Below are 17,307 nucleotides of genomic sequence, written 5' to 3'. Positions count from 1 at the left end.
AGAGAATGATGTGTGATACAAAAGTAGAAAATAGCATTTAAAATAAAAGTGGTAAAATGCCACTAACATTGTTCTCAGAACCACAATGCTGCTTTAGTTTTCAGAGAAGAGTGCACTGAACATTTGAGATTACGAGAAACAAATCAAAGGTTTAAGAAAGTGCACTCCCAAATGCTGAATATGCTGACAATATCATTCTGATCATAAATCAAAACAAGTATATTCAATTTTAATATTAATATATACCATTAGTCGTGGTCACAGAAACAACTGATTTAATTAATTTGTAAGCATTTTGATCTTTTACTTATTATTTACCTCATTATTTTGATTGTGAATTAGCTGGTGGCACTGTTTGATGAACAATTAGAAAATGGATACAATAATTATGTTGTGATTGCCTGCATTTAACACATTCACATTTCTTCCATATCTAAATAGCACAATATGTCTGGAAAGTTTACCAAGTAAATTGTTAACGGCATCAATTCCAGGCACTGGGAGTTTGTCGGATGTGGACTCCTGCCTGTAAGAGCCCATAAACTGAGCTGCTAATTCCACTCATATTACTGTGTAAAGCACTGTGTTGTACAATCACCTTCCGCAGATGCCAGGTACTCCCTTAAAGGAGGGAGGCTATCACTAAGTTATCCTTGCGTGCATCCTAGTGCCAGCTCTAGCGTGGTGGAAAAGTGGTCATCAGGCTCCTACAAGCCAGCTACTGTTAGTGAACACCATCAACAGACAAGGGAAAACAGGAAAAAACAAATGCAAAAGAAAGAATAGTTCACAGTCACAAACAAAAGAATAATGCTGTCAGAAGGAATGCTTTGGTACAGGGTTGTGGTATATCAATACATTGTGCCACAGAGTATAAAGAACATTAGTTCATGTTGATATTTGATGATACAGCAAGTCCCCAATTTCCCAATAGCAGTATTGGCAGAGGACTGAAAGCAGATTATTGTCTTGACTTGGAAATAATGCATGGGATGAGAGTGGAAACTGAAAAGGTACAGCGAAATAAAGAGAGTAGGGCTCTTAGTGTTACAGTGGGTTGTTATGCTGCCTTTTTGCTTCTGGGCCCTGACTGATTGGAAAATGAGTTTGGGCAGTTTTAACCCAGTGGACATAAGTTAAGAGCTCAAAATGGCTCATTTGATACAAATTATCAATCTTATTGGTAAAACCACAAGAATTAGCTGCTTTAGAAAATGCCCCAGTAGTACAATGGGAGTACTCTTTCAGGTACACTATTGAAACAGAGGGAGTGTCACACTGCATTTAACTTCAGCTGTACAAGAATGAGAGTGCTCAGTGTCAACACTGGGTACAAAAGTGGAAATGCTCCAGCACCAATTTCCATCATCTAAATGAACACAAAGATTTAATCATCAAAAAAGTAAAAAGGACATAAAATAAATGTATATTGAACATTCAAATGATATTGTAAGCTTAGTTTGAAAAGTCCTCATTATTCATCTATGCTGATTTTTGTTGTTTATTTTATTTATTTAAAGATACAGCACTGAAAGAGGCCCTACGGCCCACCGAGTCTGTGCCGACCATCAACCACCCATTTATACTAATCCTACACTCCTACCACATCCCCACACCACCTACCTATACTAGGGGCAATTTATAATGGCCAATTTACCTATCAACCTGCAAGTCTTTGGCTGTGGGAGGAAACCGGAGCACCCGGCGAAAACCCATGCGGTCACAGGGAGAACTTGCAAACTCCACACAGGCAGTACCCAGGCTGCGGTGCTAACCACTGCGCCACTGTGCCGCCCTAGCAACGGTTGCTGTTGTCAACTTTGATGTTATCTTTTGTTCTTTTGCAGTATCCAACTTGTCCCAAGTCCTAGAATCATCAGACACTCCAATTTGGGAGTTGCCTTTGTTTGATGGGATTTTTGAATTCCTGACATGAGCTCACTCTATTGAGTGTACCTACTGTGCCTGAACAGAGCACAACAGTGAAATGGAGATACTGTGGGCAACTGAGCACTCAAAGCTACAGACTGTTGGAAACTTTATGGAGAAAAAAAAATAGAAATTAAAATAATGATAACTACTCACCTTGAATAACAGGCAAAATTAAATCCAAATGGGTCAAAGAATGAAAATTGAACTATTTACCCTTTCAACACCACTTCAGTTATTCTCTAAGAAAAATCACATAGTACCTATTTGAAAAAACTGCAGAAAAGCTAATTCAATGATTATAAAGAAAACACATTAAAATAAAAATGTAAAACTCTCTGACAGTGTAACTCTCCCTCTGTACTGAACTGGAATGTCAAGCTGGATAATATGCTTGAGTCTCTGGAGTGGGATTTGAACCCACAACCTTTTGACTTAGAGTGCTAACTACTGAGCCATGGCCGATACCTAATTTATTGGTTTTCTACCCATCGTCCGAGTCTGAAAAGGCAATTATTCACCGCACCATTGTTGAAGCACACAGATACAGAACAGTGGCACTGATCATATTAATCTGTGGGATAGAAATAATTCTGCATACAAGTCAGTGGCACTGTTCATATTAATCTGTATGATAAAAATGCTTCTGCAAACATGGAGTGGCATTGATCATATTAATCATACTGTGGAATATGTATTACAGATCTGTGTCATGTATGAAAAAGTACTAAGTACATTGAGTTTGAGACTCAAAATGCTATCATATATTGAATACTGTTACATATTTAAATAAATTTACCCACAAATCTTATTACAAAATTTCAGTTGCATAAGATTTAAAAATAAAAAAGGCCAAAATTATGCAGGGGGACATTAGCTCAACAAAGTTAATCTGTTTTTCCGAAATTCTTTCTCTGCTATTTCGGCAGAGATTAAAATAATTGGGTTAAAATAGTGGAGAGGGGTATTTCAAACAACTACTTTCATTTATGTATTAAAGAAGAAGAAAAGAAATACTTGCATTTATATGTAGTGCCTTTCATAACCACAGGATGTCGTGAAGCACTTTACAGTCAATGGAGTACTTCTGAAATGTAGTCAATGTTGTAATGTAGGAAATGTGATAGCCAACTTGCACACAGCAAGCTCCCACTAACAGCAATGACTAGATCATCTGTTTTTGTGACGTTGATTGACAGATAAATATTGGCTAGGTCACAGGGATAACTCCCCTGCTCTTCTTCAAAATCTTTGAAGAAGATCTTTGACATTCAACTGAGAGGACAGATGGGGCCTCAGTTTAATATCCCAATTGAAAGATGGCACCTCCAACAGTGCAGAACCCTCAGTACTGCACTGGAATGTCAGCATAGACTATTGTGCTCAAGTCCTGAAGTGGGACAATGAACCCACAATCTTTTGTTTCAGAGGTGAAAGTGCTACCAACTGAGGCATGGCTGACATACCTGTAAAATAATGAAATGTCCCAAGACATTACATAGAAGAGAATGGAGAAATCAAGCAGAGGTAGAAGAATTAGAAGAGATGACCAAACAAAAAAAACCAGAAAGGTTTTGAGAAGGCTTTTAAGGGCAAGGAAAGGAATCCACAAAAGGAAAGAATTCAGAAGAGGCAGACGGTCTCAAAGGATTGTAACACAGTGGCTGACACATAGGTTTGAAGGTTGGTTGATGGTTGGCATCCTTCCATCTACAAAATATGATGGACATGCAGCAAACAATGCACTTAGGTGGGGTGTCTTTTCTTGGTGCACCTTTGCTGATAGCTGTGAAGGCCAATCCTTGAGATGCAGGTTTTGCCAAAAGTGCTGCACGTAAAGCTGCCAAGTGACGCTCTGACGTTGTTTATGATGTTGGTGCCTGTTACCAAGCTACTGTAGCATCATGGTAATGCACACTAGTCCACAGGATTTGTCATCATTTCCCTCTTTCACCAGCTAGTGACTCCCAAGCGCGATAGTCGACATTTAGAGCTTTCATGCCTGTTTGGCATCTTCTTCTTCATGCTCCTGACCTTCGCCTTCCCTGCAGATATGGAAGGAATCTACTTGCACACTAGGTCAGACAATAAGCTCTACAATTTATCAAGGCTGAAAGCAATGACAAAAACATATGGCGTCCTGATCAGAGAACTCATCTACACTGATGATGCTGCACTAGTCGCTCACACGGAAACTCAGCTACAAAGACTCATGGACTGTCCCTCCCATGCCTGTAACTTGTTCTCCTTGACTGTGAGAAGAAAACCATGATCATGGGACAGGATGTTGCAGCTCCACCCCGATCACACTAAATAACACCCCACTAGAAGTGGTTTGCAAATTCTGCAACTTGTGACTTTGGTGACAGACAATCTGTATCTTGGTTCAGAGCTCAATACACGCATAGGGAAAGCAGCTACCACCTTTGGACTTCTTGTGAAACGCACATGGGATAACACCAAGCTGACCCTTAGGACCAAGCTGATGGTTTATAAGGCTTGTGTTCTCAGTACTTTGCTGTATGGTTGTGAAACATGGGCAACTTACAGCTATCAGGAAAAGAAGCTCAATAATTTCCACATTAATTTTCGATAGCACATTATGGGTATATCCTGGCAGGACGAAATCACAAATCCAGCAGTTGTCTCAAAGGCAGAGCTCCCAAGTGATTTAGCACTAATCAAACAGAGGCAGCTTCAGTGGATCGGACACATTTGCAGGATGGAAGATGGTTGCGTACCCGAAGACTTCTGTATGGTGATAGTCGGGATCAGACGACCAGGGGCGCGCCCAAAGCTCTGCTTCAAAGATGCTTGCAAGGTTTGAAGGAGGTTGGGAAGATGATGGGACTTATAAACAAGAACCAGGATTTTGAATCTAGTGCATTGCAGAACCAGAAATTAATGGTGATCAGAAAAATGTGACGGATGAGCAAGATTTAGTGTGGGGCAGGTGCAGAGTATTGGAAAAGTTGAAGTTTGTGTAGGATGGCGAGTCAGAAGAGCACTGAAGAAATCAAGTAAAAAAAAAATGTATGGATAATGGTTTCAGTGACAGAGCGTGCCATTAGTATAAGTATAGGAACTGACCTCAGGCCAGCAGATAAAGAGATAGAGATTAAAAGGTTTACTGGGGTCTTGTGCCGCAAGGACACCTGAAAGACATCTAATCCAATGTTTCATCAGGCTATTTATCAGGCGTCTTGGGAAGCTGCCTCAAAAAGGGCCTCAGACCCTTTGCAAATGTTAATTAGGGATCCAACGCCTGCTGTAGAACCCCTTGTAGAAATTGGGCTGCTCTGTTCAGGTTTTCCAGGTGTGTGTGCAGCCTAGTAATCAGCCATCACCAAAAAGATGTTCTATTTTAAAGTTTGATATGGAGCCCATCGTGTCTGTGCCGGCCATCAAGCACCTAACTATTCTAATCCAATTTTCCAGCAATTGGCCTGTAGCCTTGTATGCTATGGCGTTTCAAGTGCTCAACTAAATACTTCTTAAATGTTGTGAGGGTTCCTGCCTCTACCACCACTTCAGGTATTGCGTTCCAGATTCCAACCACCCTCTGGGTGAAATTTTTGTTTCCTCAAATCCCCTCTTACCTTAAATCTATGCCCCCTGGTTATTGAGCCCTCCGCTAAGGGAAAAAGTTTCTTCCTATCTAACCTATCAATGCCCCTCATAATTTTGTCTAATTTGTATAATTTTGTATGTTTTTCTCAGAGCTCCACAGTGCTCCTAAGGGGGTCTGCTGGCTTGCGATCTGTCCTCTCCCATTCTCATTCTGCTGCTGGTGAGGCAAACGTCCTGACATTTACTCCACTCACTGGTCCTAGCTATAATAAAAGCAAAATACTGCATGTGACGGAAATCTGAAATAAAAACAGAAAGTGTTGGAAATACTCAGCAGGTCTGGCAGCATCTGTGGACAGAGAAGCAGAAGTAATGTTTCAGGTTTGTGACCTCTCATCAGAAATGGCAAAGGTTAGAAAAGAATTAGGATTTAAGCAAGTAAATGGGGGGGGGGGGGGGTGGTGTTGTTTGGTGGGGAAGAGAACAAAAGGGAAGGTGTATGATAGGGCAGAGTGCAGGAGAGATTAAATAACAAAGCTGTTATGGGACAAAGGCAAAGAGTGTGTTAATGCTAGTGGTGGAAGACAAAGCATTAATCCAGACAGAGTGTTAATGGCGGAATAATGAGCAGCTGTGTCTACATGAAAAACAGGCACATGGTTAAAAAAATAAAATTTAAAAAAATATAAAAATATAAAAAATGGCCAGTCATACTCTGAAATTGTTGAACTCAAGGCTGAGTTCACAAAGCTGTAGAGTGCCTAATCGAAAGATCAGGTGCTACTCCTTCAGCTTGCATGGATGTTCACTGGAGCACTGCAACAGTCCAAGGATAGAAAAGTGGACATGAGAGCAGGGACGTGTGTTGAAATGGCAAGTGACCAGAAGCTCAGGGTCATGCTTTCGGACTGAGTGGAGGTGTTCCGCAAAGCGATCACCCAATCTGTGTTTGGTCTCACCAGTGTAGAGGAGACCGCATTGTGAGCAGCGAATACAGTATGCTAAATTGAAGGAAGTACAAGTAAATTGATGCTTCACCAGGAAGGCGTTTTGGAGCCTTGGAATGTGAGGACAGAGAACGTAAAAGGGCCGGTATTACACCGCCTGCGATTGCATGGCAAGGTGCTGTGGGAAGGGGACGAGGTGTCGCGATAATGGAGGAGTGGACCAGGATGTCGCGGAGGGAACAATCCCTTCGGAATGGTGATGGGGAGGGGAAGGGTAGATGTGTTTGGATGATGACATCATGCTGGAGGTGGCGGAAATGGTGGAGGATGATCCTTTGGATGTGGAGGCTGGTGAGGTGGAAAGTGTGAACAAAGAGAACCTGCCGCGGTTCTGGGAGGGAGGGGAAGGGGTGAGGGCAGAAGTGTGGGAAATAGGTCAGACATGGTTGAGGGCTCTGTCAACCATAGTGGGGTGAGGGGAGGGGGAATCCTTAGTTGAGGAAAAAGGAAGTCATGTCAGAAGCACTGTTGTGGAAGGTTGTATCATCAGAACAGATGCGTTGGAGATGGAGAAACTGGGAGAATGGGATGGAGTCCATACAGGGAAACAGGGTATGAGGAAGTGTAGTCAAGGTAGCTGTGGGAGTCAGTAGGCTTATAATGAATATTAGTAGACAGCCTATTCCCAGAGATGGAGAGAGAGAAGTCAAGGAGGGGAGGGGCAGTGTTGGAGATGGACCTTGTAAAGGTAAGACAAGGGTGGAAATTGGAAGCAAAGTTGAAGTTTTCCAGCTTGGGCAAGAGCAGGAAGCTGCACCGATACAGTCATCAATGTACCGTAAAAAGAGGTGAGGGACGGGGCCTGAGTAGGACTGGAACAAGGAATGTTTGACATATCCCACAAAAAATTAGGCATAACTAGGACCCATGCAGGTATCCATAGCAACACCTTTTATTTGAAGGAAGTGAGTGGAGTTGAAGGAAAAGTTGTTCAATGTGAGAACAAGTTCAGCCAGACTGAGGAGAGTGGTGGTGGACAAGGACTGGTTGGGCTTCTGTTCGAGGAAGAAACGGAGAGCCCTCAAACCGTCCTCGCGGGGGATGGAGGTGTAGAGAGATTGGAAATCCATAGTGAAGAGGAGGCGGTTAGGGCCAGGAAACTGGAAATTGTCAAAATGATGTAGGGTATCAGAAGAGTCACAGATGTAGGTGGGAAGAGTCTGAACTGGGGAGAAAAGATAGAGTCAAGATAGGAAGAAATAAGTTCAGTGGGGCAGGAACAGGCTGAAATGATGGGTCTGCCAGGACAGTCCAGTTTGTGGATTTTCGGAAGGAGTTAGAAGTGGGCTGTCAGGGGTTGCAGAACTCTTGAGGTTGGTAGCTGTAGAGGGAAGATCTCCAGAGGAGATGAAGTCAGTAACAATCCTGGAGACAGTGGCTTGATGTTCAGTGGTGGCGATATGGTCCAGGGGGAGGTAGGAAAAAGTGTCTGAAAGTTGGCATTCAGTCTCTGTAAGGTAGAGGTCGGTACACCAGACAACAACAGCACCACCTTGTCAGCAGATTTGATCACAATGTTGGGGTTAGACCTGAGAGAACGGATTGCAGCAAGATTGGAGGAAGACAGGTTAGAGTGAGTGAGGGGAGAGGAGAAATTGAGACAGCCAATGTCACACGGTCAGTTCGCAATGAAAAGATCAAGAGTGGTTAACAGGCCAGAGAGAGGGTGGAGGGAGAATACCGAAGGCGGCTGAAAGGGGCCACTGGTTGAGGGGAGGACTCCTAGTCAATGAAATGAGCCGGGAAGCGAAGACGACAGAAGATAATTTCAACGTCATGCAGAGCACGAAATTCGCTGAGGTGTGGCACAAGGGGAGAAAACAGAGTCCTTTGTTAAGTACAGATCGTTAAGCATCAGAGATGGAAAGGTCAGAGGGTATTCTGAATACATGGCAAGGGGTCAGATTAGGAGAGGGGATAGGGTCAGAGGGAAGTGAAGGGGAAGAAGGATCTGGAGGGGCGTTGATACCCGTAAGCTGCTGGAGCTTTTCAGTCCTAGCTATGCCTGCCTTTTTGTGGGAGATGTGGAACATTCTTTGTTCCAGTTCTACTCAGGCCCCCTCCCTCACCTGTTTTTCTGGTACATTGATGACTATATCAGTACCATTTTCTGCTTTTGCTTTGAACTGTTAAATTTAATCGACTTTGCTTCCAATTTTCACCCTTCTCTCGCCTTCACATGTCTATCTCTGACTCTTTCCTTCCCCTCCCTGACTTCTCTGTCTTCATTTCTGGAAATAGGCTATCAACTAATATTCATGATAAGCCCATTGACTCCTACAACTACCTTGATCACACTTCTTCACACCTCGCTTCCTGTGAGGACTCTATTCCATTCTCCCAGTTTCTCCGCCTTCGTCGCATTTGTTTGGACGATGCAACCTTCAAAACTAGCACTTCCGACGTGTCTCATTTTTTCCTCAACTGAGGATATTCCCCCCACTGCTTTTTCTGCTACATGACAATCACAGATGATGCCATTGATAAGTTTGATTTGAATTGTCTTCATGCTATTAATGATTGCTGTAATGTGAATATGTTGGTTACACTTTTTCTTCATCTTGCTCTGTAGGTCTGGCAGAAGATGCTGAGACAAGCATCAGTGAGTAGCAGCATATAATTAAACACAATTAAATACAATTAAACACACGTTAACGCCATTCTTGTAAATTTTCTCTGAACCCGCTCACATCTTTCTTAAAGTGTGGTGACCAGAACTGGATGCAATATTCTAGTTGTGGCTTAACCAGAGCTTTATAAAGGTTCAGCATAACTTCCCTGCTTTTGTACTCAAAGGGTTGAATTTTATAATCCCACCACTGAAATCAGCGGTGGGCGAAAATAATGGTGGCTCACCTGCACGGGCAGCATGTTGCGGAGCCACCGCGATCCTAAGCGTGGCGGCTCATTTAAATAGCCGGGGCAGGCAGGCCCCACCCCCCTCATCTTGTGGAGGGGGTGGGCTGTTCGTCACCGGCAATGGCATCAGCTGACTGTGCGCAGGCGCTGACACCATTTTTAATGGGTTTTAAGACCTACCATTCAATTTAAATATTTAAAGATATAATGAATGAAAAAAATTAAATAAATTTATTTTGCTTCTCTCCCATCTCCAAATAACCATTGTTATGACAGGGTTAGGAGGAGTGGACTGTCAATTCAGTTCCACTTCTCCACAGATCACAACATATCAATAAATTTTCTCACTTATCGAAACAGCCAATTAAATACTCTATTTCTGTCCCCAGTATAAAGCACACCAACCAGGTTTCTCTAATAAACAACAAAATTATCTGTTTATTATAAACAAAGTCTTAACCAATAATGATGTAAATATGTAAGTGAATTGATATTGAAGCCCTGTATTTTTATCCTAGCCCTCATACACACACTCACATATACAACCGGTAACCGGAAAAAAAAGGCATTTTTGTTTTTAGCTGTTACAAAGAAATAGAAGGAATAAAGCAAAAGCTTAAACTGAAGAGAAGAGATAGAATTCCTTTGATTTGACGAGGTGTTCCAAAGTCCAATAGATGGCTGCCACTCGGAATCTTTCCAGGCAATGCTGATGAACAGTCTGTTTTGGGTAGGTGTTCAAAGAAATTCAACTACAGAAGGCTTCACGTAGGTCTTACAGCAGGTGTGCAGCAAGCAACAGGGGTTTCAGTTCTCACACATTTGATGGAAAGTCCTTTTAAAGAGCAAGGTTTCTGCAAACATTCAGGATGTCTGCAAACTACAGGAGGCAACAGTACAACTTCGTACAGGCTTGAGCTTTTCATGAGCAGGGATTCTTCAAAGAGAGGTAACTGTGGTCTGGATTTTCTTCTAATTGCCAACTGCCTCTTTTAGTCCAAAAACCAAGTGGCTTTTAACAGTTCAAAGTGAAACAAAACTTTTGTTTTCCAGGCAAGTCCTATAAATTCTGTCCTGCCACAACAAAAAAATAGCTCTTAAGTCAACCCCCCTGCTATGTTTATTTGAAATCACATGCTTTCCAGTAAAAACTTGTTTACTGGTCAATCTTTTGTTAAACTTCCTTTTATGAAAAAACACCTAATTTCAACCTCTTCAGTTTTAAAATATAGATTCCAAGTTTTAACAAACAATATGGTAACTCTCATAACACCTCTGCCCTTGGTGAAATGAAAAGCCATTTTTGAATGCATTCCATTACAATGTATAAAAAAACAGAAGTTGAAAACATTTTAAAACACATTTTCCACACTCATTCCCCATTCACGCTTTACTTGTAGTTAATACGATTTTGCTTTGTATCATGTTTACTCATATAACTCACACGAAGTTAGATTTGCAACAAAGCATCTGCAATAACATTATTTTTGCCCAAAATGTGGACAATCTTTAAGTGATAGGGCTGCAACAGTAAACTCCATCAGAATATTCTGACATTCTAGGTTTTAAATTCTTCCACATAGGTGAGCCAAATCAGCGAATTGCAACCATCCAAACAGAGCCCCCCCAGTTGTTTCAAATGTTCCTTCCTAGTGTCATTATAGACCAGCACATCATCAAGATAAACTACACAGTTAGGAACACTGGCGAATACTGGGTTTATGAGTCCCTGAGAAATTTTTAGAGTACGCCCTAACTTGTATGGTGTCACGTGGCACTAGAAAATCCATCCAGTGTGACAAAAGCTGATATTTCTTTAGCTCGGGGTATTAAAGGAACTTGCCAGTATCCTTTTAACAAATCTACTTTTGGAAGAAACATGGCACTGCCCATTCTGTCAATGGGTCTGCCTTTGTTACTGCATTAACTTTTCTGTAGTCTATGCAAAGTCTGGTTGAACCATCAAGTTTAGGCACTAATACTATCGATGAGCTCTAGCTGTTTTGACTCGGTTCAATTAGGTGGTTTTCCAGCATGTATTGGATTTCTGTTTTTACCTGGGCCTGTTTGTCTGGACTTAAGCGGTAAGGATGCTGTTTTATAGGAACAGATTCCCCTCCATCCACATCATGTGTGGCTAAGGTTGTACATCCAGGCTCTTTTCAATGCTATGAATAGCTTTGTTAGGTCTTCTCGTTGTTCTGCATCTAAATATAAAAGTGTATTATCCAATCTTCTTAGCAATTCAGTATTAGCTAACCAGATAGTAGGAGGTTCAATCTGAGAATTGTCGAGGCCTCCTTCTGCCTCATCCTCACTATCTCTTTCATTCTTCACAGGTCCCTACTACCTGACATACTTGTGCTTGCTTATCTTCCTCCCGGCGAAAACATTGTTTTAACATATTGATATGACACAGTCGACTCTTTTTCCGGTGATCCGGGGTGTCAATCAAATAATTTACCTGACCTATTCTTTTGACCTCTTTATACAGACCACTGAGCCGTGCTTTTAATGGTTCACCCTATAAAGGTAATAATAACACTTCATCCCCTCATTGAAATGTTCGGGTCTTTGCATGCTTGTCTGCCCATTTTTTCATTGTAGTATGGGATGCTTTAAGCTGTACCTGAGACACATTGCAAGCTTTTGTGAGCCACTCCCAGAACATGGATACACAATCTAGTATAGAAGATTCATCCTCTGTTCTAAACCTTTCTTTAATTAGTTTTAGGGGATCTCTTATCTCATGTCTATAAACTAATTCAGAAGGATTAAAACCTGTAGACTGATTAGGTGAATCTCTAGTGGCAAATAAAAGAAAGTCTAGCCCTTTATCCCAATCATTGGAATATTCATGACAGTATGCCCTATTCATTGTTATGAGGGTTTGATGGTACCTTTCTCTAGCTCCCTGTGTCTGTGGGTGGTATGCTGAAGACATTAACTGTGTTATACCCAAATTACCCATAATTTCTTGAAATATTTTAGACATAACATTAGAACCTTGATCTGACTGAATTTCCATTGGTAGTTCCTATCTAATAAAGAATTTGGTTAACTTCTCTACTATTACCTTAGCAGTAATTGTCCTCAAGGGAATGGTCTCTGGGAATCGAGTAGCCATATCCATGGTAGTGAGTATATATTGGTGTCCTGCTTTTATTTTCAGTAAGGGATCTACGCAGTCTAGCAACACCCTACTAAATGGTTCCCCAATGACTGGTATGGGAATTAGAGGTGCCAGTTTTATGGCAGGTTGCGGTTTTTCCACAATCTGGCACGTATGGCATATTTTAAACAATTGCACCACGTCCTTGGAAAGACCTGGTCAGTAATAATGTTGATTTATATGTGATTTAGTCTTTGGATCCCCATATATCCTGCTACAGGAATTTCATGTGTTAACCTAAATAATTCCCGGTGATACTTAGACAGTACCACTATCTATTGAACTACCATCCATTCTTTGTCCTCAGGTCTATGAGGTTGTCTCCACTTCCTCATCAGAACCCTCACTTGAACATAATAGCCTTCTGGAACTCCTTTTGCCTCAGCTTCTGTCAGAGCTGATTGTGCCACTTAATTTAACTCTGATTCAGCTTGCTGAGCTGTGATCAGAGACGATTTATTAAATACTTAATTTGGATTATCTAAATCCCCCAAGAAAGTTTCAGATATTCGGCTATCTGTCTGTGGTGCCAGTTTTACTTCTGACAATGGAACTTGTCTCTTTAACTTCACTTGGTTTCTCTGTGACTACAGAAGAACCTGATACTTTTGCTCTGGACAAATCATTCCCTAGGAGTATGTCAATTCCATAGCATTCCAGTCATTAGGTCACAATCTAGGTGCAGTCGATACAAAAGTACGGGTATATACTCCTCGCCAATACCATTCACTAAAACCTTTGCATTCAGTGCGCTCTCTGTTGGAAATGTTATGCCTTGCCCCAGCAAAAGAGTTTGGGTTGCTCCGGTATTCCTAAGCATAACTAGTTTGTTTGCCTCACTTGAGGAATTAGGAGTTACTTTTCCTTTTGACAAAAATTCCCTATAACTTTCAGGTATCTTATTCTCAACCCACACTGGTTTTTGTATTTGGTTTTACAGCTGCCATCAAAGCTACAGTCTGATCTGCTGTACTCTCAGTCAGAGTCCCCTTATCTGCATTAGCTTTGTGTACCCCAACAAGTCCCATGTGTTTACCTTGCAACTTCCAGCATTCTGAATGAAGGTTCTGATGAAAGGTCACTGATCTGAAACATTAACTCTGCTTCTCTCTCCACGGATGCTGCCAGACCTACTGAGTATTTCCAGCACTTTCTGTTTCTATTTCAGATTTTCAGCATCCACAGTATTTTGCTTTTTATTTTATTTATTTATTTAGAGATACAGCACTGAAACAGGCCCTTCGGCCCACCGAGTCTGTGCCGACCCATTTATACTAATCCTACATTAACCCCAAGTCCTTTGATTTGGCAAGGTGTCCCAAGGTCGAATAGAGGGCTACCACTAGGAATCTTTCCAGGCGATGTTAATGAACAGTCTGTTTTGGATAGGTGTTCAAAGAAATTCAGCTACAGAAGGCTTCACATAGGTCTTACAGCAGGTGTGCGGCAACGGAGGTTTCAGTTCTCACAGATTTGATCAAAGTCCTTTCAAAGATGCAAGGTTTCTGCAAACATTCAGGATGTCTGCAAACTACAGGAGGCAACAGTACAATTTCATACAGGCTTTTACTTTTCAAGAGCAGGGATTCTTCAATGAGAGGTAACAGTGGTCTGGATTTTCTTCTGATCTTCAACTGCCTGTTTTAGTCCAAAAACCAACTGGCTTTTAACAGTTCAAAGTGAAAGTAAACTATTTTTTCCTGGCAAGTCCCATATATTCTGTCTTGCCACAACAAAAAAAAAGCTCTTAAATCAACTCCCCTGTGATGTTTACTTGAAATCACATGCTTTCCAGTAAAAACTTGTTTACTGGTCAAACTTTTGTTGAGCTTCCTTTTATAAAAACAACCAAAGTTCAGCCTCTTCAGTTTTAAAATATAGATTCCAAGTTTTAACAAACAATATGGAAACTCTCGTAACACCATAAAATTAATAACTTGACCTCTCCACCCCCCTCTGCAAAAACAATTATATTGTTCATCTGATCCTCCACCCCCAAAATGCATAAACATTAACTTCAAACCCTTCCCAGCATCCCCTACACCGCTGATGTTACTTTGGCCAGGTTCTCACTGTCCCACACTGAGAAACTTACTTCCTCCCCCCTCTCTGTAAGTCTTCCGCCTCATTTCCCCGGACAGGGATCCAAAGGCGCAGGGGTGCTGGCCAGCGCAGGAAGATTGCAGCGGGCTGGAAAGCCAAGGCATAAATATGATTAATGCATTCATTTTAATGTATTTAAATATGCAGATGGGGGTCCCATCGGCAAGCAGTGGTGGGCGGAGGTGCAGGGCCGCCTCGATGCCTTGTCACCACCAGCAATATCGGGCCAGGCCCTCCCCACATCGGGGTGCGTGGCGACCCTCTCCCGGAGGCATCTTCTGACATCTCTCCACAAAACCCAACGTCAGGGGGGGTCTGTAAAATTCAGTCCAATATCTCTAATTATGAAGCCCAAATCCCATGTGCTTTCCTAAATCCTCTCTCAATATGTCCTGCCTCCTTCAAAGATCTATACACATGAACCCCAAGGCCTCTCTGTCCCTACACACTCTTCAGAACTGCGCTATTAAGTTCATATTGCCTCTCCCTATCCTTTCTGGCAAAATGCATCACCTCAGACTTGCTATATTCAATTCCATCTGCCATTTTTCTGCCCACTCTGCTGATCTATTGATGTCATGTTGCAGTCGATTTGTATCATCCTTACTGTTTGCCACATCTCCAAATTTGGTATCATCAGCAAATTTTGAAATTTTACTCTGCATTCCAATATGCAATTCAGTTACATATATATTTTAAAAAGCAGTGGACCTAGCACTGACCCTTTGCCTACTATCCTCCAGTCTGAAAAACGGCCATTTACCATGACTCGCTGTTTTCTATGTTACGACCCAGGCGGGAGGCGTGCACTGTCATTTCTAGTTCCACTTCTCCACAGGTCACAACATATATTTAAATGTTTATCCAGATACTGATGCGGTTAATCATATACTTTATCCCAGAATAAAATACAACAACAAGGTTTATTTAATAAAAACAAAATGATCAGTTTATTATCAAAACAAGACTTATCTAGTAACGAAGCAAAGCATTAACACACAGACTGAAATGTGAACGTTCCCTTTTTAAGTTAGCCCCTCACACACTCACCCTCACTCTCACTCTGAAAAAAATAGCAAAGTTCATTCTCTGCAGAGTTTTGTTACAAAAAAAGCAAAAAATACTTTGGCCAAATACTTGCTAGTTCTTGAAGAAAAAAAGATATGGAAAGATGTCGGTTGTCCTTTTTTTCTGGCGTCCCAATTACATGTAGACAGCTGTCACTGGGATCTTCCTAGAACAGGTCTTTTCTGGCGACATTGAGGATCAGTTTAGCAGGCCTTTCAGCAGAAATGCAGCAACAGTTTCAGTCTGTTTCTTACACTTGATTTTCAGGGCTTCTTAAAGAGATCGAAAAGCTGGCAGGCTTTTCAAAGAGATGGAACAAGCTGAGTCGGTGTTTGCTCCCTTGGCAACTTTTCTCCAACTGTTTTTAACACTGTCTACACCCCCAATTCTGTCCAAAGCAAAACCAAAACCAATCTCTCCAAAAGCGAAACTCTAAACAGCAGGTCAAAAACCCCCTGACCTTCATAAATCTTGCCTTATCGCTTCTCTGTAAACATCTCCCCTTAGTCCTGGGTTTCTGTTGTTTATTTATCTTAAATCACATGATTTCCAGAAAAAGGTTGTTTTCAACAACAACATCTCAAGTGTCCCCTGGGTAAACATTAAAAGAGTCCAGTAACTGTGAAATCTTCAACCTCCAAAAAATGAATCCATTTCCACAATTTAAATATAACTCCTCAAAAAGTTAAGAACATATGGAAACACTGTAAAAGTGGTCATGAAGCTATCAGATTGCCATAAAAACCAAACAGGTTTATTAATGTCCTTAAAGGATGGAACCTGACATCCCTACTTGATTGGTCATTTATGTGACCAATGTGGTTGACTCTTAACTGCTGTCTGGAATGGCCTAGTAAACCACACAGTTGTGTAAAAACTGCTGCCTGCAGTGGTTCAAGACGGCTCACTACCATCTTCTCAGGATAACTAGAGCTGTGCAGCAAATGCCAGTCTTGCCCACATCACAAGAAGGATGGTCATAGACAATTGATTAGAGTTGATGTCTTTGTGATATCTGTTGTGTGCAGGAACGTATAGGGTTACATTTGTGCCAGTGACCCGTTGGACTTTGGAAAATCTGCCATGTGTAAAAATCCAGGGTACTCTCTCATTGTTCTATCTTGCCAATGGGAAAAGTGATGTAATTGCTTGCTTTTGCAAACATCCGTCACCTGCTTTATGTATCAGTGCATTGCAGACTCACTGATGTTTCTCAAGCCATTACTACATAAAGAATCCAAAGCAAAATAAAGTTCAAGGCTGTTCTGATTTTTGCCATGCCTGTCTTAAAGTTCAGCTGGAGGTCCTTTTACAGCACACTGCATAACTCTGTCTCCTAACTAAATCTTGAACCTCTGCATGTATTCCAGTTCCATCAAGTTGAGATAACGTTGCTGTTTTCGTCACCTGTCCAAAAATCTCCTTATGTGATTCAATGTCAAATTTTGTTTGATAATGCTCCTCTGTAGCACCTTGAGATATTTTACTGCATTAAAGGCGCTATATAAAGTGGTTGTTGTTGTCTTCAGTTGAATGATTTTATTGACAGCTCAAGCACGGTAAAAACGATACCAAAGTTAGGGAGTTGTAAAACTGAAG

The 17,307-nt window shown here is 41.5% G+C and overlaps 1 protein-coding gene across 1 annotated transcript in view; it reads right to left on the bottom strand.

Moving 5' to 3' along the window:
• The window catches only part of LOC137372405 (protein unc-80 homolog), a 500,647-nt gene that overhangs the window by 22,903 nt on the left and 460,437 nt on the right, over positions 1-17,307 (bottom strand). The window lies entirely within an intron of this gene.

Source organism: Heterodontus francisci, chromosome 7 (genome assembly GCF_036365525.1).
Source record: "Heterodontus francisci isolate sHetFra1 chromosome 7, sHetFra1.hap1, whole genome shotgun sequence".
Taxonomy (NCBI): domain Eukaryota; kingdom Metazoa; phylum Chordata; class Chondrichthyes; order Heterodontiformes; family Heterodontidae; genus Heterodontus; species Heterodontus francisci.
Note: the sequence above shows the minus strand (reverse complement) of the source record. Positions and strands in the feature narration are given on the sequence as shown.